This window comes from Lytechinus variegatus, chromosome 12, assembly GCF_018143015.1.
Source record: "Lytechinus variegatus isolate NC3 chromosome 12, Lvar_3.0, whole genome shotgun sequence".
NCBI lineage: Eukaryota > Metazoa > Echinodermata > Echinoidea > Temnopleuroida > Toxopneustidae > Lytechinus > Lytechinus variegatus.
Window position 1 is genome coordinate 15,857,423 of NC_054751.1, and position 25,951 is coordinate 15,883,373.

Genomic DNA, 25,951 nt, shown 5'->3' on the forward strand with positions numbered 1-25,951 from the left:
TTACACCCTATGCCGCCCTATGGCTATGCCTAGCCTACGGCCAGTGCAAGAAATTTGATTTCGCAATCAATCGCACATGTGTGTTGTTTGTACACAAAGCTGACGCTGAGCACGTGTGTAATTCTACCACACATCTCGAACAGTCGAACTACACATTTGCAATGTGAACTTAATTTAAACGAAGAAGAATTTCCGATGGCGACGAAGCGCGACAGCTTTTCAAAGCTCTCTATTTTACAGAAGAGGAAAATGCTGCAACAAATGAAGAGGCCACCAGTCTACTACGAGCCGGAGTACGGCTCCAGGCCAGCGCCAGGCCCAGTCCCACTCTCAGTCTGATTATATCATTATTGAGTCGAGTTTTGGCGATTTGACATCAGCTACGGGTTCGAAGATTGCAGCAAGCAACGACGTTGTGTTCGAGCAGATCCCGTTGGTGCAGAGAGAGGTAAGGCGCGCCTAAGGCTAAGCCTAGGCTTTATTTTTAGTTTATACTAAAAACTTTGGTCTCTGTTAAATTGGTTGTTCCGCCACCAATTACTGTTTAGTGTTGGGCCTGTGGCTGTGACAGTGTGAGTGTTGGCTCGATCCACTTACAGAGAAATTAAAAAAAATATTTTTACACTTAGTTTCCATTAGGGGTCATTCTGGCAACAACTTGTTTAGGGCCCAAAATGTGTAAATGATGCCTGTGTAAAACTTGTTTAGGGGGTGTCTGGAAATACATGTAATTTGGTCACGCAGATGTATAGCAATACATTTGACTGCCCCCCCCTGGTGATATTGTTCATAGACATCAGCGGCATGAGTTTTTGACTACATTTGGAACGAGTTGAATTAGAGTCCCAAGCAAGGTAAGCAACACTAGCTTTATATTGGGAGGAGAGAGCTACAGGTCACAGTGATTCAGTTCGGTTACAGCCCGATAGACCGCGGGTCCGATAGACCGCGGGCCCGATAGACCGCAGGTCCGATAGTCCGCGGTGTGTGTAAAATTATGATCAGGACAACATAGTGAAATCCATGTCATCAATAGGTCAAAAGGTCATTGATACGAGTCCATGGGGTTCTATAACGATGACCCACAGGACAAATCGCCCCTGACGTCTACTTCAAGGAAAATATCATCTCCATATTTTTATCGTCGGGGACTACACCCCCACCCCCCCCCCCCGGAAAAATGCCCTCTTGACGCCATACGGAGCCTCTAAAATGCCATCGACTTGACGACATGGCGAGATACTTTATCTTGCCATGTCGACTAAATAAGCTTATTATGTCCGCATGGTGAGATACGTTATCCTGCCAAGTCAGTCCACTTATAAAAAGTTATATGTCAACATGGCGAGATATTGTATCTTGCCAAGTCGACTTAATTATGTTACATGTCAACATGGCGATATATCGGGATTCTAGCTTGCCGGAAATTGTACACTTCATATCTCGCCATGTGGACATATCGACTTGACAAGATAGAATATATCGCTATGTCGAAATAATAAGCTTATTAATTACTCTAATAGGCGGCGGAAGCGGGGGGGGAGGGCTTTCCCCCCTAAATTTGAGGTGGGAGGACGGTCCCCCCTAAATTTTTAGTTGAGAACCTTTTTTTGGTCGTCAATTTCTTTTCTACGCCCCCCCCCCCTAAATTGAGGTAGACCACCCTAGAATATTTTTGCCCCCCCTAATTTTGGTTGATAACCTTCTTTTTTTTCCTTGTCAAAATATTTTGGTGGTCCCTCCTAAAATTTTGGTTGATTTGCTTGTCAATTTTTTACCTGTGTCCATCCCAAAATTTCAGGTGGATCCCCTAAATGTTTTGCCTTCGGCCGCCAATGATTAATTAAAACATGGTAAGTACCACGCCATGTCGTCACGTTGAGGCATTTTCACAATGATTATTTTCATAATTATCTGGGGTTAAAAAAAATTTATTGTCTGGAGAGTAAATCTCTTGGGGGGGTAACAGTCCCCGGCGTTAAAAAAATATGGGGATAATATTTTCCTTGAAGTAGTTGTCAGTGGGTGATTGCCCTAATTGGGTTATTGTTATAGAACCCATGCAGGCGCGGATCCAGGATTTCAAGGGGAGGGAGGGGGAGCAAATTTGACCTGATGTATGGCGCCCATGTGTACTTTTCGAAAAATGGTGCCCACTCCCTCCCGGCCAGGCTAACTTAAATTATCTTATAATCACATGAAAAAAATAAAGACCACTTTTTAATGTGTTCTTGAAAAAAAAATCTATGAATACAAAAATACCAAAAGGTAGGGGGGGACACAGGGGCGGTTCCAGCCTTCGCCAATAGGGGGGCAGGGGGTGGGGCGGAAATTTGTTTCAGCCATATTTTCCCCGATCGGCAGCTCGAAGATAATTTTTGTTTGTTTCTTTGAAGGGGTAGTCCTCATTAGTCACTTCTTGGCTTTATTCTTATAGATTAATACATAATATCATAATCCTCATTTATATGATGCGAGCGCGAAGCGCGAGCTAATTTTTGGGGATATTTTATGTATTTTTTTCCTAAAATTCGAACTGATTCTGGGCAATGTTTGTTATCATGAAAAAGACATGTATGCAACTTAATAATAACTACGAACGCAAAGCGCGAGGGGAAATGAACTGATGAAAAAGATACCTGTTGAAGTAGCATTTAACAATCAAACAATGCAAGCGCAAAGCGCGAGCTGAATCTTTTTGAAATTTTCACCCAAAGAAAGGAAATTCTAAGCACTTTTTTAAACTCAAGCAGAATAGGTATATGAGTAAACGATTAAAGCAAGCGCGAAGCGCGAGCGGAAAATTTCTAGATTTAGTCCTATAATATTTACTGAACGAGACACTCTATTCATGATTTGTAAATCTTAAAAAATATGAGCATTAATAATGCGAGCGCAAAGCGCGAGCAAAAAAAAATTATACGTTTTAAACTGGTACCTGTTAAGGACTGCTTGCACTTGCCATGAAGGCGTCACATAATTATTTCAACAATCAAAAAATGCGAGCGCGAAGCGCGAGCTGAACATTTTTGAACTTTTTAAAAGAAAGAATGGAAATTTTCAATCAGTTTTTGTAATCGTGAACAGGATAGCTATGTAATTTAACGAATGATGCGAGCGCGAAGCGCGAGAAGAAAAAAAATCGAGATTTTGACCTAAAAGTGGGCCACTCTGTTCATGTTTTGTAAATCATCAAAAGGATGAGTAATATGGCGTATTCCTAGAATCCTACATTAATAATGCGAGCACAAAGTGCGAGCAGAAAATTTTTGATATTGTGATCTGACACTTGATAATGATTTAAATTACAGAACAAGTTGGGTATCTGAATAAACATGCGCGAGCGTGTTTCATATTTAGACCTAGAATCTAGACATTCTAAACACTTTAATCATGAAAATCATGAAACTTTGATAGTCCGATCTGAAAAAAAGAGTCAATTTCAGCTTTATATTTCTAGCACTTTGTAGAAAAATTGTAAGGTGGATATGGATCGCACTTAAAAAAGAGCTGATATTATTATTACTTTCAGTTTTGACATAGGACCGGGACATCCTTACGACATGCCATCATATGAAAATGATGACTATCTTCCTATTCATCTTGATAAGCACGAGATGAAATGAAGGGAGAATTTAATTATTATATTGATATATTTATTAATGCCTAATAAGGCGCAAAATCTGATGATATCATGGCATAAAACTGGACATTTCACTTTTGTTATTATGAATAGGATGCATCAGTTTATATATTTTTAACCATTAATGCAAGCACAAGTCGCGAGCTATAATTTTTGATAAACTGTCATGAAAAGGGGATTTTTAGTAGTTTGTTGTATATAAACAATATTGAAACATTTATAAAACTCGCCAATCAAATTGCGAGCGTGCAGCGCTCTAGCTGATGCGCCTTACAATCAGACCAGAAAAGGGATATTTTGACAACTTTATGGATTACACGAAAATATAGGTACCTGATAAATCAAAATTTGCGAGCGCGTATCGCAAGCAGCAAATGTTAACATTCAAACCATAAAATTTACATTTTTACAGAGCACTTTTTAAAAACCAATTGTAAATTACACAAAATAATGAAAGTTCGATTTCCGAGGTGAAATATGTGTTGTATATTGACTTCCAAACTTGATATTCGAACTCCATATTGAACAAGATATGTAAATCACCTAATAGGCAATGTGAGCGCGAAGCGCGAGCGAAAGTTTTATATAGTTGCACGAAAGATTCTTTTTATTTTCCAAGTCTTCCCCTCATCTTATTTTATGCCTTCGTCGTCCTTCTCTTCCTTTTCTCTTCTCTTTCTCCTCCTTTTTTCCTTCTTTCTTTCCTTTTTTTTCTTTTTTTGCTCCGCCAAGAAGGGGGGGGAGCTCGGCCCCCTGGATCCGTCTATGGGGACAAGGGGCGGAAAAAAAGGTTATCAACGCCAAAGTAAGGTCATCTTGTCCCAAAATACATGTTTTATTTCGATTTAGAATGATGTATTTCTATGATTATCAAAGACCAAAATAGTAGGGACATTTGATATTGTGTCCCCCCTACTATTTTGAGTAGGTGCATGGGACACGTCCCCCCTGGGATTTCCGCCCATTTTGTAAAATCAATGGGAGCGCGAAGCACGAGTGATTGGGGGGGGTGCAATTTGGTTTAACTTCTCACCAGAGTAGGCCCTACTAGAATATTGTGAACGGGAGCTGTAGTTTCTGTACTATTGTTTTAGTATACCCTTCAATATTATCAATGATAACCTCTAGGAAATATGCAATCTTGACTAATTATCCTCATCAGTGGCGTATTTATTCAGCATTGGTGCAGGGGGGGGCCGAGGGCACCTAGATAAAAAAATGAATGAAATGGGGTGGGGGTAGACGTTAAAGAAAATCTGAGATTTTATTCTTAAAAAACACATTGAGGTATCTCACAAGGCCTAAATAAATAATGAGCACGCGAAGCGTGATCGGATTTTTTTTTTTTTTCCTGTATTTTATCCTGAAAGCCTAATTCAGGGGCGGACCCAGCTTCCGCCAATAGGGGAGGGGCCATTTTTTTCTCCCATATTTTCCCCGATCGGCCGCTCAAAGTTGATTTGCCCAAGTGTAATGAGCCAACAATTTCGAGGGGCTTGATATGGCGTATCGCATAAAATTAATAAGAAGTTGGCAGTGAGCGAAGCGAGCAAGCAATTATGTTGACACTTTTATTACAAAAATACAAGGTTGTGATAGATCTTGACATAATATTCGGAAAATAATAGTATATTTCATCCTAATCCCTTTCCTTTTCTCTCTATTTTTTCTTAGCCTTGATTCTCTCTTTTTTTTTTGTTGGGGGGGGGGCAAACGCCCATGTCCTAACAGTCATTTCCTAGATTTACTTTATAAGCAACGTAAATGTGTTATAATCTCATAAGCCATATGCAAGCTAAAAATTAAATTTCATGTATATCGTCCTGAAAATTTAACATTCTGGGCAATGTTTGAGAACCTGAACAGGACGCGTATGTACAGTGCCGGCCGCGGGAAACGTCACAGTGCCCCCTAGGGCGGACGCGGTAGCCCGTAGCGGGCATTTGAGGGGAGCGGACGCGGGAAGACGCCCGCGTCCACTCCCCTAGAAAATTATTGCCCTAGGGAACCGCCCGCGTCTATCCCCGGGGCACTGTGACGTTTCCCGCGGCCGGCACTGTAACACTAAAACTTTTCGAAAACTATCTTTCAAATCGGAAGCAAAATGTAATAAGAGGCTGATAAAAGAAATAGAAAACTGGGAGCCCGGACTGAGAGAAGGGGAAAGGGGAGAAAGAGAATAGAGGGGGGGGTGAAGAAGAGAAAGAGGGAAAAGGTAAAATGGAGAAGGGATAAGGAAGGGGGAAATTAAAACAAGAAGAAGAACCTAGAGAGAAAGAAAACAGAGGTGATGAAAAAAGCGAAGGTGAGATAGAAAGAAAAGAGGGAAGGTGGAAGGCAAATAAAAGAAAGAAGGATAAAGAGAAGGAATAAGGGGTGAGAAATTAAAAAGGAAGGGAAAATTGAGAAAGATGAAATAGCGGGGATAAAAGTTACTGAAGGCGAGAAAGAGAGAGGGAAAGGGACTAAGAAAAGAAACAAGGAAAGGGAAAGAAAAGGATACGACTATTCTTATCAAAATACTGGAACCCCTCTCTAATTTTCATAATTTTTTATCCCCTTCCTGATTTACCTTTATCTATCTCAACCACTAGCTCTCATCTTTTCCCGATGTTTATCTGTGGACATCATTTTCATATGCACCTCTCATCATCAAATTTATTTTCATTTACCGTTTAGTTATAAAACTACTCATTCTCTCTTCCCAACATATAATGCTATGTTAAATTAAGCTACTTATACATACTATAGAATACAAGAAACTGTTGTTTCGCAATATAACGGAGGGGGTATTACAAAAGAAGGGGAAGGGAAAGCAATAGAAAATAAAGGGGAGAAACAAATCAAGGAGTGAAAGGGGCACAGAAAAGGAAGGGGGAAGGGAACAGAAGGGATAAAGGAAAGGGAAAAAAATATATACAGGGACAGCAGAAGGAGGGAAAAGGAGAAAAATATGAAGGGGAGCAAGAAGGAAAAGAGTAATTAAATGGGGGGGGGTAAAGGAGGGGAAAGGGAGAGAAAGAGAAAATATAGCGGGGGATATCGAGCGTGATGATTAAAGGGATTTTCGACTATATTGTATAGAGGTGAACCCGGACGGGCTTTTATTCTTCAACTTGGCTCGACTAACTCCTTTGTTCCCCGAAAAGAAGTTAGGTTTGATAGTTAGCGTTTGCGTGAGCACCCGCTAAAATTCTTAATAAAAGAAAAGAAGGGTTTGTATAGCTCCATTCTTGCTTTGTCGGCAAGTGATAATTAACTCGCTAAGTACCCATTCCATACAACACGTCAGTAGCTTTCAAAAACATACTTTTGCTTGGGTTTAAGCATTTAAGCTAAATGCGTTAGGAAAGTTTTTCATAGTTACATATATGCAAATAGTTTTGTTCTGCTCTGGAGCACATTGAGCATCTAATCAAGATGGAAAGTGCGATTTACAAATCTCATGTATTATTATTATTTTTATCTTCCATATAACACTGAATTATGTATTGTACCAAGCTGTGGTTTGGTTTTGTGATTTCGTTTTATCATTTCCAATTCATATAACAAAATATATTCGAAGGAAAATATTGTTTTACTGAAATGAAATAATTGAAACAATGTCTAGACCATAAATGATATCCAACTAATCTATCAATATAAAACTGCAGTTCGTAAAAATGATAGGTTAATCTTTACTTCGACGATCATCATATAAGTGTATCAAGGATATTAATATTCGTTTTAAACCCATCTATGACTTTTTATAAAATTGCGCGTAATAAATGCGTTGGACAAGTAATCTTTACTTTGATTATGTTAATTATTATTATCTTCCCAATCCGAATATCTACCGATGTAACTAACACCGCAATCGAGAGCAGATAATGTAATCAGATGTTTTAGCAAAAAGACAAACTTGTTAAATCTGCAACATTGGGGTAAAATCATAGGTTAATCTTTACTTCGACGTCAATTAGTCGTGTTATTATCATCATATAAGTGTATCAAGTATATTGATATTCGTTTTAAACCCATCTATAATTTTGTATAAAATTGCGCGTAATAAATGCGTTGGACAAGTAATCTTTACTTTGATTATGTTAATTATTATTACCTTCCCAATCCGAATATCTACCGATGTAACTAACACCGCAATCGAGAGCAGATAATGTAATCAGTCGTTTTAGCAAAAAGACAAACTTGTTAAATCTGCAACATTGGGGTAAATTTATACTTTTTACAGGGTGGGGGTTTTAAAGACCCGATTTGAACCGAATTGAAAAGAATATCCTTATTCATTGTTGTTGACGCATCAGATAATTAATACCCCCCCCCATTTCTAAGAACATCCTGTCATAAATTGGGAAGCGGATGTGATCAAAGGAGAGGGGTCGGCGTGGACGGGGAGCAAGACTCTCCCAGACTGCACAATAACAAAAGAACCAAATAAAAAAAAAATCGATGAGCACAACCAGTTTTGCTGGGGTTCGCTTTTTGCGCGTCTACTTTTTATGATGTGAGAAAGAACAATTTTCCCCGATATGAGAGGGGTTTTTTTGCTCCCCCCCCCGGCCCCCTATATACCCCGCTTATGATAAAGGTTTATAACATATCAATACCGAAATGAGATAAAATGACAATAAGTGGGGCTCTTGCCTTCCGTGCATGATGTGATGTCGAAAGAACACACCAACGTCGGATCGTAATCGACAACCCCCTTTAAAGAAATCAAAGAAAGATCGTGGCACAAAAAGGAGGCGGTGAAATATCATGAGTCGACCTCGCGCATGACCGATGTCATAAACACGTCGTAACGTATCGTAATCAACGATCATTGTGACTATTCCAGCGAAAAGAAATGATAAATGAGCACTGAAAAATGTCAAGACTCGGAGAAGGCCTTCGTCCGAGAGTATATGCATGTATCTATTTGTCGAAAAGTTTAGATTCATTGCGATAATAGCTTCGACGTTCCAGCCGAGGTGAAAAGAAAGAAAAATAATTCCTTCATTATTTGAAAGAAACAAAGACAAAAGAAAAACGGAAAGGAAACAGGGAAGGAAAGAAGGGAAAGAAATAATAAGGGAAAAGAATTAAAAGGGAAACAGAAATTAAAGAATAAAAGAAAAGAAAACAAATAACATCTTAAATCAAAAATTCAACCTACAATAGATCCCGATCACGCTAGTTTAAAAACATAATGGTCTATCACAAGATAATCGAAGTACATGTACATGTAAACATAGTGCAATGTACGTACCCTCGGATTTCCGAGGGTAAGTGCGGGCACGGCCAATATTATATAGCACGCGGGAAACCGCGGGCCCGTCTAAACGCCCTAGACTGCTCCCCTTGAATACCCTCGGTTAGACGCGAAAGCCCCCTAGGCTGTTTGCGTGCTCGGGCGTGACGTTTCCCGCGGCCGGCACTGTAACTAGATAATTACCATGTTAAATACTGGTCGAAAAGTTAGTCATCAAGACGATACATATTGCAACGATTAAACTGAAAATTTTTGATATTCCAATTTCCAACCTAAAAAGATGAGCTTTCAAATCCCCCAATGGGACATTCAACATTCATTTCCATCTCTCCCTTTCTTATCTTTCTTCCCATCTTTCTCTCTTTTTAATATTATTCTCTTCCTATTTTTTCTTCTTCTTTTCCATTCTTTTCTTTCTTTTCCCTCTTCCTCTTTTTTCTCTTTCCCATTACTTATCCCTCTTTCTTTTTCTTTCCTTTCCCCTTTTTTCTCTTTTATTTTTTTTCTTCTCTCCCTCCCCTTCCACTCTCTCTCTGTTTATTCTCTTCTTTTCCCCTCTTCCTCTATCTCTCTTTTTTCTTATCTTTCTTCCCATCTTCCTCTCTATTTAAATATTCTTCTCTTCCTTCCTCTTTTCTTCTTCTTTTTCCTACTTTTCCTTTCTCCTAGCTTTCTTTTCTTCTCTTCCTTTTCCCTCCTCTCTTTTTTCTCTTCTTTCTCCCTGTTCTTCTCCCTTTTTCTTTGTCTTTCCTTTCCCCTCGTACTCTCTTTTCTATTATCTTCTTTTCCCATCTTCCTCTCTCTTTTTATTCTCTCCTTTTCCCCTCTCCCCCTCTTTTTCTTGAGCGGGGGGGGGGGGATGGGTGAGGCAGTTCCCCCTCGCCCCCCCCCTTGGATCCGCACCTGATAGAACCCCATGGTCTCGTATCATTTGACCTTTGGACCGCTCGATGACATTTGATATATCTGATCATAATTTGACACGCACTGCGGATTATCGGACCCGCGGTCTATCGGACCCGCGGTCTAACGAACCCGCGGTCTATCAGACCCGTGGACTATCGGACCAGCGGTCTATCGGACCCGCGGACTATCGGACCCGCGGTCTATCAGACCCGCGGTCTATCGGGATGTCCCCTTCAGTTCACTGTTAGACTACCAGCAGTACCAGGCATGGCACAGCTAGGTGATGCCAAGCAAATGATAATAACATTAAAAAATCAATAGATAAATTTGAAGTGAATGAACGAGAAGTCTAAATACTTGTTATTTTTGGTGTAGGGTGCATAGGGAACTCTTTCCATTTTTTATTTCAAAAGTGATATTTCAAGGAATGAAAAAAAAACTGTAATGCGAGTGATCTACACAGGATTTTTATAAACTGGGAGTTTTATACCGGTGAAACAGTTTTAGGCCTAGAGGGATCTATTCTCTACTCTGTGTTCTAATTCTATGACTATGTGTGTCTTAATGAATGAAATAGATTTGTGCAATGGAAAAGTCAAGCAATCAATGTAAAATCTGATAATGTAAAATTAGATAATGTAAAATTAGCATATTTATCAAATAACATTCAATTTTTTAAGATTATATCTGACCTTAACACCACAACTATTTTGGGGGGAAGATAATCTTGTAATGATATGAAATGGGGTCTAGAGGCATTCCCTTTGGGGAGATGAACCAAGCTGAAGATAAGCTTTACATGCTTTTCCTTTGTTTATCATATTTAGAAAGTTACACATTACGTACAGGTTTTAATTACCTACCACATGCATGCAAAAGTGAATGCATGGTTAGAATTACATTAACTATATCCCAGGTAAATCAAGTTATCGCCTTATATTAACTGGAATGAACCTATAGCCTGAATATTTGCATACTTTTATACATAGATAAGCATAGTATTAAAAGAAAGAAGAAGGTTAGCCTTGGTCCTACCTAGGCTACATGTACCGGTACATTGTATGATGTAATTATTCTAATTTTCCTTTCTGAAGTCTGGATTTTTTTATCTTTTGTCAGGTGAAACTTGAAGTGTTCAGTGAAAGCAGTGTTGTTCAAAGAGAGAAAGTACATCCATGTACACTACAACATGAACCCCATGCAAGTGAAGTTGAGATTCAAGCAGGTATATTATACGTTTTGAGTAGTTTACAAATCCATATAAAATTGCCTCCTGAAATGTGGCATCAAGGGCAAGCAAACTCAAACAAAAATCGATTTTAAAAAGACGGAGGTTGATATTAGGTAATTTTAACATGTTGTAAACATTGTATTTATGGAAGCAATTTAGTTGTTTTTATATGGTCTTAAGTGAAGTTGAAGGATTTAGATGATTTCTTTTCCCCTTTAAACTTTTATTAAACAAAAGGTACTGATGCAATTATTTGCATATTATAGAGCCCTCTCTGATTTATATTCTTTTTGATGTTCCACCTCTTTAAAATTCTGCTAACATTTATTGGAGGACTATCTCTAAATGAATGATGGGTGAAAGGTTTGATCTAAAAATGATTGAATGTGTTGTTTAATTTTTGGTTCTTTAAACATGCTTACAGGTGGCTACTCAACAGAAGTAGATTTCCCTTTCAAAAAGTCGGATTGTTACATTTCTGAAGTCGATATTAACTTTAATTCACCAGGTGTGTCTTTGAAAACTTTTTCATGAAGATCGATACAATTACAAAGTACATTTGCATATACATGCAGTGATTGCAGTCTATAGTTTGCATGATATATGTGTATGAATTTGTATCTCATTTTTGGAGCCTGCCAATTTCCTGAAGACTCTTGTAAACATGAGTTTCTCCCATTGGTACCCACCACTAGCTTCAGGGAAAAAATTAGTTCATATTTTATCTTCGCCGGATATTTTTTGAAGAAATTGAAAATTAAAGGAAAGGTTAGAATAATAAAGTTTCCATGTGCACTGTGACCTATATAGCTGCCATCTAGGATTTTTCAAAATGGTCGCCCAAAACAGAGTTTTTTACTCAGCTTCTGAGTAACCTAGAATCATGATTTTGACACCAAATCCATCTATTATGAGGTCAAGAAATCTATTCATATAAAAATAATCAACTTAATTCAAGAAAGAAAATCATTTTCATGATATTTTCTGCCTTTTCTATGTAGCTGCATGATGTTCACAAACTTCAACAAAGAATTTTGACTAGAAAATTACTTAAAATTGGTAATTTATTCAAAATTTATTCATTATCACCAAGAAATGCTTTATTAGTTGGTCAACTTTTTATTTTTTTCCTACATCTGGTGGAGCTACATGAGAGTCACCAAACTTCCACACAGAATTTTAAAATGTTGACTAGAAAATAATGCTAGTTTATGTGATATTTATGCAAAATTTAATAATAAATCACAAAAAACACTTATTTCTCCTTCATTTGTCAATTTCAATTTTGTTTGCTTTATATGATAGCTCTAGGTGGGGGATGCAAAATTAGAAACTCATTAAATATGCTACATGTTTTTCATGCATGTTTTTCAAAACTCAAGAAACCGAATTTGAATTTTTTTGTTCCATCTGATAGCTACATGGGGTTCACCAAGGTTTTACACAGAATTCAAAAATTTTGACTAAAAAATTATTTATGCTTTATTTACAATTTTTTTTCACAAATCACAAAAAATGTTTTTTTCATTTATTCATCAATTTCAATTCTGTTTCCTCAATTTATGTCGCCAATACAGTGACGTACCTAGGATTTTCCACGGGGGGGGGGGGGTAAAACCGTCCGCCAAAAAAATTGACAAGCAAAAAAAAAAGGTCTTCATCGTACCAGAAAAAAATTGACAGGCAAAAAAAAAGAGATCTTCAAGCTCATCAGGGGGGCAAGGATACGTCCTTTGCATGGGTTGTGGCTTGTAGGTACATGTATGCTAGTGCACCAATATAATTCACTACATTGTCAACTGGGCTGAAGTTAAAAATTGCGTTAAATTTCTTTGCGAGTTGGCGGATGAGCTCCACATCATTGATGTGCTAGTATTGTATTAATTTACCTTTTTAAAGTCAATGATTAAGCCCACCAGTTGCTGAAGTAACCTTATTTTATGATTTGGCCTGATAACATGTAATACAACTACTACTACTACTAGCATCATTAGTGTATGAAAAGTAGGAATGGAAATATTTCCAAAAAAAAATAAGAGAATAGTCTTGTGTATCATTTGACAGAAACCCAGATTCATTAAGTTGTGTATGTGGTATTAATGACCATGTGCCATCCAATGACCACCCATTAACAAAATAGATGTATCAAATAAACCCATATTGATGTTCTGAAAGTATTATTTAGACAGATATTTGTCTCTAAATTATTTTGGAATTTGTTCTTCCTGAAATGCAAAACAAGAGTATTTTCCTAATTTTGTATTCAAGGAAATTTAAAACTTGATAAAACCTTTCATTGATACTTCTCTGCAATCAAGACAGGAAGTGCCTAATTACTGTGTCAAAGTTGCTCTAAGCTGATTTGAATGAGTTCTAATCCTCTTTTTGTCACCTTGTACAATAGTGTGAGGGTAAGTGTGCCTCAATAGACTCCCAAATTTAATCCCTCTTTTGTCAAAAGTAAACATCTGAGGGAGTCAAAGTTCTTCTCTTGGTAATGATGTTGAAAACATCCAATACTCATATCTTCAGATTCAGATTCATTTATTATTGATCCATGATAATTGGCTCCACTTTATATGTTTGTCATTTTGCCTCCGAAGAAGATTCTGCTAGTAACAAAAGTTTAAGCCCCTTTTGACTCTCCATGATAAAATACATAGAAATTTGGCCTCCACTGGCTGTACATACAAATGATATAAATTGTACAAACACAAATGATAAAGTGGGCGAATATATTGGAAAAAAAATACACATAAACAATTCAAACATATATTGCAATACGAATACGACATAGAAGGGAGATGTCAAATATATATCATTATGAAGCTAAGTTTCCCCTATTTCTGTTGGCATATTCAACTGAAAATTTATTTCTGGTGATTTTTGTGGGGTTTGTACTTTGTAGCAATGTCAAAATTGATATTTCCCAAAATATTACCATTTCACTAAGCTACATAAATTTAAAGTGAGTTTAAGGATATTACTTAATTTCATACACTTATTTGTATGATTAATTCTTAGAAAATATTTGGTTATATTTCTCCATTTTATAGCACCTTCCAGAATTCCAGGGGTGCTGCCTGTGGAGAATAATAAATGAATCACTCCAAGGCAAATCTAGCACCTCTGCTACCCAGGGCCATGGCATCATAATGCTTTTTTTGTTCAGTAGAAAAATGCTCTTTGAGAGGTTTGAAGGCAAGGGGGTTAAGATCAGTGCAAATACAAATGGAAATCTATCCTTAAATTGTTTAAGGCAGGTTTTTAGAATGCTTAGTTAATAGGTTACCAAAACCTAGTTGATATCATAGGGATCTCTGAATGAATGATTAAGCCCACCAAACCATACAGTAGATCTGAAGCTTTAGGCAATAATTTTGTTAGACTTCTTTCAACAGTTCTGAGATCTACTGAAGTATTAATAAGTGATTTTAATTTGTATTTTATCTATTCAAGGTCAACCCTGAGGAAGAAAACGTCAGATGGTATGTTTTGCTGACATAGAGACAGAGTCTGACTCCTCTCATTGCTTTGAAGCTGTATCATGTACGTGTAGAAGGAACTTCAGCAAAAGTAAGCTATTTTTGAATTAAAATTTCACATAATGATCATTTTATGTTACATTTTGCCATTTTTTTACCTGTACAAACCACAATGTAACTTGTAAGGTAATGACGATAACAGCAGGGCCCGCAGGGAGATCAGGTTTTGGAACTGCATGAGAGGCTACCCTACATGTAGTTATTAAATGAGCTACTATGGGCTAAGGAACGAATGAGAGCATTTGTCGTTTGATAAATCAATTGGAATCTTAATTTGTAACTGTCAATCTAGATTTAACCGTATGTTAGACTGACAAGAGTAATCTTGATTTGGTAGTCATTGCATTTTCATATTTATGTTGTCACAACACTTGGGAAATTAATTTTAAACTATGTCCATGTCACAATATCACAATTTAAGGTCATTTCAGGTTAACTCGCATTTAACGGGGGGGGGGGGGGACTTGGAGGGTGTCCCCAACAATTTTTTTTTCACTATGCAGAGCTTTGCGCAATTTTTTTACTGCGCTGCTCCCTGACTTTTTCTTTTAAATATTGCACATCTTTTGTGATGCCTGGGTATGCGGTTGAGAAATAACACAACATTTTGAAAGCACATACATGTAAGACCTTCAATTGCTAACATAAATGTATGCACATTTTTCTTTTGTTAATGTTTTCTGCTATTATTGATTGTGAAAGGGTCAGGGTTGGCTAATTTAAATCACTTTGATTTAAATCATGATTTAAATCACTTCCATTGAAACGTGTACAAATGATTGACAATTTTTTTATTTGTGGCTATTTTCTTTTTACCGGTAATCAAAATTGAAAGATTTTATCAACTTCATATCATCAAGACATGAATAAATCCTTCATATCTACTCTCCAAACAATTGAAATCATGTCATTAAAATCAGGATAATATTGCATTATAGCCTATAAAGTGATGAACACTCGCCCCCTACTCCACTTGCACTATGATTTTTAAAAAATCATTGATTTTAAATAACTTACATTGAAACATGTACAGATGATTGACATGTGGCAGTAATATTTTTTTACTCAAATTAGAAAAATTTTATCAACGTTATATCATCAAAACAAAATCCTTCATATCTACTCAAAACAATTGAAATCATATGTTTAAGACTGGTTGATCATGCAATATAGCCTATATTGGTTAAAGGACAAGTCCACCCCAACAAAAACTTGATTTGAATAAAAAGAGAAAAATTGAACAAGCATAACACTGAAAATTTCATCAAAATTGGATGTAAAATAAGAAAGTTATGGCATTTTAAAGTTTCGCTTCATTTCACAAAAACCTGCACATCTCGGTCGGTATGCAAATGAGGAACTGATGACGTCACTCACTATTTCTTTTGTATTTTATTATATGAATATGAAATATTTTAATTTTCTTGTCATTGTCATGTGAAATGAAGTTTCATTCCTCCCTGAACACGAGGAATTCCGTTCTTTTAACATTTTGTGCTTCAGGCAAGGAGGTCCTTACCGTTAAATTCGTACAAATTGAAATATTGTATAATTCAAACAATAAAAAACAAAAGAAATAGTGAGTGAGTGACATCATCGACTCTCTCATTTTGATGTAACTGGCTCGTTCATATAACTATTTTGTTAAAAATAAGCGAAACTTTGAAATGTCATAACTTTCTTATTTTACATCCGATTTTGATGAAATTTTCAGCATAGTGCTTGTCTGATATTTCTCTATTGATTCAAATCAACATTTTTCTGAGGTGGACTTGACCTTTAACACTTTATACGCAGCTGTACACCCGCAGCAATAATGGTACTCCAGAACAAAAAAGGAATTCAAAATAGTAAAAACTTAATGTATACTATCCTGCCTGAATAGCCAAGGCCTGTTCAGACTTTCTGTACAATTGTGCTCATTCAGCAGGTACACTGAGAAAGGTTCAATAATGCACAGAAAATGCTCCTGCCAATCTTCAAAATCATGGCAACAACCATATAGATCTAGTGCCCTTTGCCACAAATGAGCATTTACTTTTATACATTTCTCATTGAATGTGTTGAATTGAGTGCAATTATACACAAAATCTGCATTGTCCTTGGTTTTTGTCTCACCTGCATAGCAGAGTGAGACTATAGGCGCCGCTTTTCCGACTGCGGCGGCGGTGGCGGCGGCGTCAACATCAAATCTTAACCTGAGGTTAAGTTTTTGAAATGACATCATAACTTAGAAAGTATATGGACCTAGTTCATGAAACTTGGCCATAAGGTCAATCAAGTATTACTGAACATCCTATTAGAGTTTCATGTCACATGACCAAGGTCAAAGGTCATTTAAGGTCAATGAACTTAGACCATGATGGGGGAATCAACATCAAAATCTTAACCTGAGGTTAAGTTTTTGAAATGTCATCATAACTTAAGAAAATATATGGACCTAGTTCATGAAACTTGGACATAAGGTGGATAAAGTATTACTGAACATCCTGGTACATTCATGCCCTGATGTTTTTGATGATTTTACAGAGCGAAATGCAGCCTGTCTGGAATTAGCGGCAATACTGAGAATGAAATGCTGCAGAAGTTATTGTCTTCATAAGATATAAAGAATAGATGCAAGGCCCGCAGAGGATTTCAGAACAAGACTCTAGCAGATCAGAGGCTATGGATTTTGCAGTACCTTATTGAACATCACAACTTTGTAAACATGGATGGAGACTCATCCTTGGGATTACTATGACCCGCTTATGGAAGATGGAGTCAGGGTTAGCAGGTAAATGTTTCAAGAGGTATCCTTAAAAGGTCAAGTCCATCTCAGAAAAATGTTGATTTGAATCAATAGAGAAAAATCAGACAAACACAATGCTGAAAATTTCATCAAAATCGGATGTAAAAGAAGAAAGTTATGACATTATAAAGTTTCGCTTTTTTTCAACAAAATAGTTATATGAACGAGCCAGTTACATCCAAATGAGAGAGTCGATGATGTCACTCACTCACTATTTCTTTTGTTTTTTATTGTTTGAATTATACAATATTTCAATTTTTACGAATTTGTGACAATTAGGACCTCCTTGCCTGAAGCACAAAATGTTAAAATAATGGAATTCCATGTGTTCAGGGAGGAGTGAAACTTCATTTCACATGACAATGATGAGAAAATCAAAATATTTCATTTTTCATATAATAAAATACAAAAGAAATAGTGAGTGAGTGATGTGATCAGTTCCCTCATTTGCATACTGACCAAGATGTGCATATAACTGTTTTGTGAAATGAAGCGAAACTTTAAAGTGTCATTGCTTTCTTATTTTACATCCGATTTTGATGAAATTTTCAGTGTTTGCTTGTGGATTTTCTCTTTTTATTCTAATCAAGTTTTAATTGGGGTGGACTTGTCCTTTAACATGACTAGTACCATTCTTGTAAAATTAAATCATCATACGTACTTTAAACTTTCTTTTTTTTCACTTAATTTATTTATAAGGGATTATAGTTTTACATGTTGTCTCTTAGGATCTGGTTCTGCTATTATCATTAGTGCAGGAGCTAAACCCAGCAAGCTTATAGAGGACAATTTTTGGTTCACTTGATAGTCACAGATGTCTTTTCCCAAACATTACAATTATTCAAGCACAAATTCAATGTGAAAAATGGGTCTCTGTGCTCATTTAGGAGATGGGGAAGGGGAGTCTGCTTGTTTTAATCTCAAACAAGTCCTTAACTTATTGTTATATGTGCATGCTGGAAAGAAAGATACATGTACATGTATTGAAGAGGAGTGCTGATATGATAAGACAACTGCAGGAGGCTTGATTGTGGGGATACAGAAAGTCAAAATCCTCCTTACAATGAAAGGTGCATTAATATCAAATTTTTCGACAAATACTGGTCTAAAAAATGGACTTTAAAGCATTGAAATTGGACATATATAAGACCTTGGATATCAAAATTTAGTACACCCAACATTTCACCATCAGAAATGTGGTCACCTATTTCTTAACTCGGTCTTTCCATTGCTTGGCTTGGAATTTAGAACGTAGATAATTCACTCAAATAGAATTTCAAAGGGTAAAAATGACCAAGTACATGTACAAGTGTTACCAAGTTCAAATACGTGGAGGCAGGATATGATTGAAGGATCAAAGGTAATCAGAATTAATTGATTTACATTTTAAAGTGATCACAATTTTAAAGCGATAGTGATTGTTGTACATGTGACCAGTGTAAATTTTGCTCAGGAAATAATATGATAATGTTTCTATTGATAATAATATTGTAGAAGATACATATTTAGTTTCCTTTGCTTTAAATGTACCACCTCGGTATTCATTTAACCTTCAGAAGGATTGGTGACATCTCGTCCATCAAATCACCATCGTAAAGGACTTTGTTCTTTGTCTGTGATGATGTCAATGGTGTGGCTTAGTGAATTTGTCGATAAGTTTGGAGAGAAACTGCCAACCAACAACAAAATCCATCTTCTTCATGCCTTATACATGGAAATGTGTATCGGATTATGAAGGAGGATGTAGAAGAGCAAGGAGGTTCTGTTTGTAGTCAGCAATACTTCTTCCGCAAATGGAGAATGGAAATGTCTCATGTTACCATTCCAAAGGTAGGTGATTCTCGTGAGTTTTTGCACTGTATATTTACTAATATTAACTATTATACCTTTAACCATAAATAACTGGGCTATTTCGATACCTAAGAAGACTGGGGTGGGGCTGATTCAGCCACTCCCCCCATATGATCTTGGCCATTGATCGCAATGAAAATCTGCACTCACATTACACATGGCATAATCTAAAAAATGGTAAAATCTAATTTTCAAAAATATTACGTTGCTAATAAATACTGCCAATTTATTATGCTAATTTATGCATAAAATAAAAACCTTTCTTCTAACTATCTAAATAAGGCCCTTAAATTTTGCTAAAAATTATTGAATATCGCAATTATTATTTTTGTATATATCATTTCCAGAATTCTGATTGATTTCTTTGTTATTTATTGATTTTTATGATGGAAATCTTTATTACACTGATCATGGACAACATGATATTTATTATGTTTAATCAGTGAAAGGAAAGTTGGTAATACATTTTTATAAATTTGGGCTAAAAACACTATTTGCATTGGATTTGAACAAAAATTCATGTTTTGGGGTTTGTATGCACTTACAAAATATTGGGTAATTTTGGAACCATGTATTCAGGGGTTGCAAGTTTATTCTCAAAAGTTGTGTGAGACTTAAAAATAAAAATTTAGTCAATGGCGCAGTCAGAAAATTTCGCATGGCAGATATATCACAAAAAAATGTTGAGGGGAAATCTGAATCATAGGGTTAATCATAAAACCAGAGATTTTGCATTTTATTGAAAAATTTGAAATAACTTCCTATTTCTATCACATTTCATGAAGCTATTTTGAGACCAAGTAGATTTGATATACTTGACTATGTATTCCCCAACATAAACACAGGTCTTTAGGTGATCTACAATAATAGAGCATACTTTGCTGGCTTTAGCAGTGCAGCTGCTACAATGGTATAGCACCCAACTATGATGATGTTAACTACTGTTCCTCGAAAAACTAAGAAAATATACATTGTGTAATTTTTCTCTTTATTTGTTCATTCCAGGTGAACCGGTTTTTGAAATGCGACATATGCACCAAACTGAAATCTTGCCTAGAGAAGACAACTGGCAGAGAAGAGAGACAAACTTTACTGCAAGAAAGAGAGTCACACCTTTTCCAGCAAAAGTAAGTTTCAATGAAATATTTAATAGTGTATATGTACATGTATTTAGATTTAATCATCACAGTCTTCCAGGATAAGTATTATTTATATGTCATGGATGTCAGCCCGGAAGACTAGCCTCCACAATTATCAATCTTTATTCACTTGCCATCTTTCTTCCCTCTTCTTTTGTGTAAATGTGGTATTTTCAAAGTATATGCAGAGATACAATGTTGAGGCAATTTAAATTCACATTTCAGTGGTACGCAAAAGTTGCAGGGATGAGAACATTCAACACCATATGTAATCCTGGATGTCCATCATGTAATCTAACAGAATGTATTCTAGAATTTGCAATTCCTATTTCTATCAGAAATTTAATGAAGCTTTTTTGTTTTAATAAGTAGAGAATGATTATCTTTTCTAATTTTGAAAACAAATACAGTTTGGAAGCAACATTGCATAGAGAACCATGTGATCTATGTATCAGTATTGTGCAGGTTAAACGGAAAAAAGTCATACAGTCACAGCGAAAGCAACTTTCCTTTCTTTTCAGTCATTGTTGTAGCTAGAAAATTGGTACTGTAAACAGCAAATGATATATTAACAGGCAAAGAGTAATGAGCTAAAAATTGATATTAAATTTTTTTCTGATGTCTTTTTAAAATTTATTTTGTAAAATCTTTGTTTTTTCAACTTTTTGTTTTGCATCTTCGATGGACATCATCTACAATTTATTCAGAATATAAAGAAAATATTATCACTTACTTTTACTGGTAATCAGAAAATGTAGAAATGGTGATATATTTATTGATTTGGCATTACATCACAATTTGCATTGGATCTGTAGAGGAAATCTTGTTTTGGAGCAGTTTTGGGCCTGATGCACACTTTACAAATGTTGTGCGCTGACTAAGGGGTTGCAAATTTGGTTTCAAAAGTTTAGCGAGACTTGAAAAAAACTTTCTTAGAATGAGTCAGCACCAGCTTTTCATGTTACAGATATAATGTAAAATTGTCTGGGAAAGCCCCCCCCCCCCTTTAGGATTAAGTTTTTGCATTTTCAATACAAAAAAAAGTGTACATTCTTATTCCATGAATTATAGAAAAACAAATAGTTATCAAGTATCACTGAAAATATGACATATGAATTCAGGACAATATTTTTCTCAATATTGGGCCGCTATTCTTTGACAATGTTCCATTTAATTATGTTTATTATCTTAACCCTATTTCGCCTGGGCTAATTGAGAATAGCATAGCCCGGGGAGACAGACCTGTTTTTGCTTTCCCCCTTCAAACCTCGGATGTTCATTCCGCTTGATCGCGACAAAAATTTGCATGCACACACGCAAGAAGTAATCTCCACAATTTGATTGTCATTTGTACTAAACTTAATTCAAATTTATGTTTAATCAATTAAATATGTTACCGTAATTAATACATTTAATCATAAGTTGGCTGTGAATCTTTAAAAATACCCACGAAACTGCTAAATTTTGATCTGGGCAGTCTAGACAGGATTATTATGAAATGGTTTAAAAATGGAAATTTTTAAAACTACTGTTTTTCATTGTAAATCATCTGCAATTTTTTTCAGTCATAACTAACATGAATTCTATTGCTTTTAATCAGTAAAAATAAAAATCGTGATACATTTATTAATGTTAGCTGCATGCAGAATTTGCATTTGATTTGTACATGAAATCACATTTTTAAGCAAATTTTGTTCTTACATACACTTAATGTTTACGTAACATCGTAATTTTGTCTTAAAAGTTGCATGAGGCTTATTAAAGGAAATAAGTCATGAAACATCGCAGCACAATATTTTCTAGTAACAGATTTATCATGAAAGATGTTGAGAGGGCAAAAACAAATTATGAACAACAACCTATTTAAGCGGTAAGTAAATGTGTAAAAGTAGCCAAATTAATCCTGCCAGTACCCACTTTCCTTAATTTGGGTTGATTGCAGCATAATGTGGTTCAATTTCTTGCTGAAGAAAGTTAACCCATAGCTGGGATTCCAAACACTCAGAATTAATCACTTGTATCCCATAATATGTTCATGTGCACTATACCACTGTTAACTTGTATTGCCTTTGTAATAAATATTTAGACTTTTCTCATTGTAATATTTCAGGTCCATCTAGGTACTAAGCAGAAAAGGCCTCAACATCCATTATTAAAACTGGGAGATACGGTTGCAGTCTACTTAGAAGAGTTCAGTAATGAGTGGCCGTGAGTGAGCAAAGTGTTAGAAATGACTGGAGACAGTGTGAAGCTGCATTAGTACTCAGGATCAGAAACGTCCACGTGGATATCGCCTACCACATCAGTTCGAGGACAGAAGGGTCAGCTGTACACGGGAGAAGTCTCTCTTCAAGAAGTCATTTCTTTCCCCTACAGTCTCACTAAAACAAACAAATTACCATAGGATATCCAGCGTCACGTGAAGAATACTTTGCATGTTAGGTCTGTATGAACATACACTGTATTCATACCAATTTGGAATGAGTTTGTTTATCCAGGACTCAAAAGCTGTATGTCTATATGGAAGCCACTTGAATTATGTGTTTTTGTGATATTACAATGTACCTATATTTTTCCACATTGGATATGGGGATAATTTCCAGGGTTTATCTTCACATGAGTTTGATCACCTACATGTATCTACATTTAGAAGAGATAAATGCACAATGATTGATAGAGAGTTGGTACCTGAAGTAGGTAATGATTTAACTCTAAATAGACTGGGCTATTGCTACGCCTAAGAAGACTGGGGGGGGCTGATTCAGCCCCCCTTATGATCTCGGCGGTCGATCGCGCAATCGCGACGAAAATTGGCACACGCATTACCCATGGCATTATCTACAAGACTATAACATCAAATTCTGCCAAAAAACTCATGTCTCATTAATTATGCTAATTTATGCGTAAAATCATTAGTTTGCTCTAATTAATAAAATAATGCCCCTGAAATCCAAATTTTTGTTTCACATACACGAGATAGGCATCTGATCAAATTTATTTTTAAAAAATTTCAACATCACATTTATTTTCTTATGTATTCTATTTTCTAAATTTCTTATGTATTTCTTTGTTTTTCGACTTTTTGTTTTTTATTGTTTTTTCTATGGAAATTTTCGGGGACATTATTTTGACCATAAAAAAGATGAAATTGATTTATTTTAAGCAGTAGAAGGAAAAATAATGATATATTTATGAATTTGGCTTAAAACACTATTTGCATTGGATTTGTACACAAATTCACGTTTTTTGAGTAATTTTGGGTCTGCATGCACTTACGAAATGTTGCGTAATTTCGGAACCGTATACGCGGGGGTCACAATTTTGGTCTCAAAAGTTGCGCGAAACTTGAAAGTAAAAAGTCAGTGAGCCACGCGGTCAAAAAATTTTGTGCGGCGGATTTATCGTGAAAAATGTCGAGGGAGGGGGGCGGAATCAGCCCCCCCCCGTCTTTTTAGGGTTAAGTTCCACTGCCAATGGAAAGTTTACCCTCCCAGTGCTCAAGAGGTAAGCTCCTTACCATGGAACTCATTATGCAGCATTTGCGTATACTGAACAGGCACAAATAACAATTTTCTGTTATGGCACATGTCAGTTATCTCTCAAACAAAAATTTAAAGTCAGACTATGTGAGAAAGAAATTATACAGCGGCGGCGTCAACATTGAAATCTTAACCAAGGTTAAGTTTTTGAAATGTCATCATAACTTAGAAAGTATATGGGCCTAGTTTATGAAACTTGGACATAAGGGTAATCAAATATGACTGAACATCCTGCTTGAGTTTCAGGTCACATGACCAAAGTCAAAGGTCATTAAAGGTCAAGTCCACCTCAGAAAAATGTTGACTTGAATCAATAGAGAAAAATCAGACAAGCACAATGCTGAAAATTTCATCAAAATCGGATGTATAATAAGAAAGTTATGACATTTCAAAATTTCGCTTATTTTTAACAAAATAGTTATATGAACGAGCCAGTTCTCTCCAAATGAGAGAGTCGATTATGTCACTATTTCTTTTGTTTTTATTGTCTGAATTATACAATATTTCAATTTTTACAAATTTGACGGTTAGGACCTCCTTGCCTGAAGCACAAAATGTTGAAATAATGGAATTCCACGTGTTCAGGGATTAATGAAACCTTATTTCACATGACGATGACGAGAAAATAAAAATATTTCATATACCCGGTAATAAAATACAAAAGAAATAGTGAGTGAGTGATGTCATCAGTTCCTCATTTGCATACCGACCGAGATGTGCATATAACTGTTTTGTGAAATGAAGCGAAACCTTAAAATGCCATAATTTTCTTATTTTACATCCGATTTTGATGAAGTTTTCAGTGTTTTGCTTGTTGAATTTTTCTCTTTTTATTCAAATCAAGTTTTTGTTGGGTGGACTTGTCCTTTAACCCTATCTAGGCCGGGGGGGGGGGCCTCGGAGGCCCCCCTCGACGAGTCGCGCGATATTTTCACCGCACAAAAGTTTTTGACAGTGCTGCTCGCTGACTTATTACTTTTAAGTCTTGCGCAACTTTTGAGACCAATTTTGCGTCATCCGGGTTCACGGTTCTGAAATTACGCAACGTTATGTAAGTGCATGTCAGACCAAAAATTGCTCAAAAACAGGATTTCGTGTACAAAGTTAATGTATATTGTGTTTTCAACCAAAAATCATAAATGTAGGATTAATTTGAGTTTTGCTGGCCTAAATGTATGTATTTTATGCTGCTTATGATCTTAGAAGAGTCCCCAATGAATTTCATTGAAAAAAACAATGAAAAACAAAGGGTCCAAAAAACAAAGAAATACATAAGAAATTGCAAAAAACATAATACATAAGAAATTGATCTGATATCAAATTCTGTTCATGTACATTTGCTAAGAACATCACAAAGAGTTTCTATGCCAAAAATTAGAACATTTGGAGCTTTATTTATGGAGTTCGAGGAAAAAGATTTCGCATACTAATTACGCATAAATTAGCATGATTACGTAATAACAATTCACATGAAATAAATTGCTATACACTTTTGTAGATTATATCCTAGACAACCTGCCTGCGGTCGACGGCCGAGATCTCAAGGGGGGAGGCCTGGGAAACCCCCCCCCCCCCCTCCAGGCCATATGAACTCCCAAAATACCCCAGCCTAGATAGGGTTAAAGAGAAATTCCAGTAGTTGCAGTAAACACTGATTTCATGAGAAAGTCTGTAAAACAAGGCTTAATTGTCAGTATATCATCGAGGATCTAGATCTGGTACAGTTACATTAACTGAACTTTGTGAAATCTTGAAATCTATGCTGAAAAATGTTCACACCGAAGATCCCCAACACAGATAAGCTAACGTGGGACAATGTATAATTATTGCTTAGGGCGTCCTACCCGATTCCTGTGCTTATTTGCTGATTTCTCAGCAATTACACAATTTCTTCCAGAATTCTTTGGCACATGCGTTTTATTTATACAAACAGACACTTTGGTGGTCATTTCATTGGATTCTGTACGAACTCATTTTGATATCGTTACCAAAACTAGCATTTACCTTTAAGGGTCAATGAAATTAGACCATGTTGGGGGAATCAATATCGAAATTTTA

At 36.1% G+C, this 25,951-nt stretch overlaps 1 long non-coding RNA gene across 4 annotated transcripts; it reads left to right on the plus strand.

Moving 5' to 3' along the window:
* Positions 1-23,122, plus strand: LOC121425296. 4 transcript variants are annotated; one of them, XR_005971487.1, is made up of 7 exons: positions 10,921-11,022; positions 11,453-11,536; positions 14,488-14,604; positions 17,103-17,349; positions 18,921-19,207; positions 20,221-20,342; positions 22,465-23,122. It is a non-coding gene; the product is annotated as an uncharacterized LOC121425296 (long non-coding RNA). The 4 variants fall into 4 exon arrangements; XR_005971484.1 differs by having other exon boundaries at positions 18,921-19,194; positions 22,465-23,121; XR_005971486.1 differs by lacking the exons at positions 10,921-11,022; positions 11,453-11,536 and adding an exon at positions 1-448 and having other exon boundaries at positions 18,921-19,194.
* Positions 23,123-25,951: the final 2,829 nt, after the last annotated feature.